General features: G+C 49.9%; 1 protein-coding gene across 2 annotated transcripts in view; it reads right to left on the bottom strand.

Annotated features, from left to right (window-relative positions):
- The window catches only part of LOC108691320 (broad-complex core protein-like), a 45666-nt gene extending 44244 nt beyond the window's left edge, over window positions 1–1422 (bottom strand). For both annotated transcript variants that reach the window (XM_018199001.1, XM_018199002.1), the window contains exon 1: window positions 798–1422. The gene's annotated coding sequence lies outside the window, so the exon portion shown is untranslated. The remainder of the gene's footprint in view (window positions 1–797) is intronic.
- Between the last annotated feature and the right edge of the window lie 704 nt (window positions 1423–2126).

The raw sequence follows: 2126 nt of genomic DNA, 5'->3' as shown, positions 1-2126 counted from the left end.
CTCCGCCGCCGCCGCCGCCGCCGCCGCCACCACCATCATCGCCGCCGCTGCCGTCGCCGCCACAATCGCCGTCAGTCACCTTCGCCGTCTGGCATACATAGGCAAGGGCATACGAGACACGTCATCGTATGTGGATTCATGAAAGGACACGCGCGCGTATTCTAGCGCTAACTAGGTGTTCAACGACACGCATATGTACGCATACGTGTCGAAGCCAACGAACACACGCGTACACGCATCGCGTGTACTCACGGCTTGTGTGTTGGTGCATGTGCACGCACCGTACGCACACCTACGTACATATATTTGCATGCACGCGTTACCGCTATATGACTCGCGCGACAGATACATGCAAAACGTCCGTCCCTTTCTTTCTTTTTCTTTTTCTTTCTTTCTTTCTCTCTCTCTTTCTCTCTCTCTCTCTCTCTCTCTCTCTCGTCTTCCCTCTTTTTCTTTCGCACTCTTTTTCGCTTTCGCCCCCCTCCCCCTCCTCTCCCCTCCCCTCCTTCGTTAATCGCGCCTTGTTCCTCTTCCCCTTGCCGGATTTTCTCCATCTATCCTCTTATTCCCTGCCTCCCGTCCGCCCCTCCGCCCCTTTAAGTACCCCCTCTCGAATTTTTTACTCTTTCTCTCTTATTAAGCGAGCCTCCCTCCTCCTTCTACGCTTTCGTCTCACTTCCATTCCTCTCCCTCCTCTCTGTCTTCCCTAAACTTCTTCCTCTGTCTTTAGCGCAACCGCGTACACCGTGGAAGCCGTACAGGCAGCCGAAGGCCACCGGTCTCAGCTGTGAACGTACCTTGATCGTCAAACGAGAAGTGAAGTGTTGGACCTCCTTTGCCCGGCGTCCTTGTCGATGCTAAGCCCCGTGATTCTATCGTTCTAATACGACGAAGATGACGGATCGGACGTTGGCGGAGAACGGGGATGTCTTTCCTCCAACTTCCGCAGATTTCTTCCAGCCGTGCCGAAATATCGCTGAATAGAGACAGATGCGCTTGTCTCTCGTTTTTCTTTTCTCTTTTGCTTCTTGTTTCTTTTCTTCTCACCAGCTTTCCTTCAATTTTCACAAATCCGCTGTCTGCTGATCTCTATCGTACGTCACTACGACGTCTCGATCGGAAAACTCTCTTGACGGATGAACGAACCGCTAATGTATGACATACGAGACAATCGCATGTTCCACTGTCGAACCTCGTTAATCGATGGATCCTAATTTTCTCCGATTTTTCACACTCGCTTCACAAACATCACCCTTGGATCGTCAAAGACAATCTCGAAGACACGTGGATACCGAGTAACGAAAAAAAATCTTTCTCGCGCTATCTTCTCATTCTTCTTCCTCGCGACTCTCTTTCAAATGGACGTGGCGCACTTTCCCTCTCGCGCTCTTCTTGCGTTCCCGTATCACGATCCTCTTCAGATCTACGGAGCTACGTAGTCGATCACTTGAGATAAGCGCGGAGATACGATCCTCAGGGAATACACGAATCGGTTGACGAAAACGTTAGACGAGATTTAGTAGCGCATGTACCATAGATAGCATCACTCACACTGTGAACGAGGACCGCTTTTCTCTCTCCTCAAGGAAATCGTCTCCCTTTCCCTCTTCTTCGCGTGTAGAACGCGCGTAACTGGATCACCGTAACGCGTACTCGCGATCCCGTCGATACACGCATGGGCGCACACTGTTTTTCCGCCTTGTCCCTCGTGATATCGATATAGCTGAAAAACTCACACTTCTTCTCTCTCTCTCTGTTTTTCTCGATATGTCGGGGGTTAACTTATTCTTCCAAAACTTCCAAACTTACACGATAATCGATCCTTGTCGATCGAAAACGACGAGAAAGAACGTGATGACGAAGAGTAAGAAAAGGGGGAAGAAACACGAGGGATTTGGCGGAGGAAAATGTAATTGTTAACATCTAATGCGTAACACGTGCCGCAGAATTATTGGGACGATACGCGACAGAGAGAGAGAGAAATAGAGAAAGAGAGAGAGAGAGAAAGAGAGAGAGAGAGAGAGAGAGAGAGAGAGAGAGAGAGAGCGCGCAAACGATAACAATTGTCGGTGTTAGAATGTCCTGCGTGTATTATCTTGCGCGCCGGTTGAACGTCGAGGATCGAA

This window comes from Atta colombica, unplaced genomic scaffold, assembly GCF_001594045.1.
Source record: "Atta colombica isolate Treedump-2 unplaced genomic scaffold, Acol1.0 scaffold45, whole genome shotgun sequence".
In the NCBI taxonomy this organism is placed as follows: Eukaryota; Metazoa; Arthropoda; class Insecta; order Hymenoptera; family Formicidae; genus Atta; species Atta colombica.
Note: the sequence above shows the minus strand (reverse complement) of the source record. Positions and strands in the feature narration are given on the sequence as shown.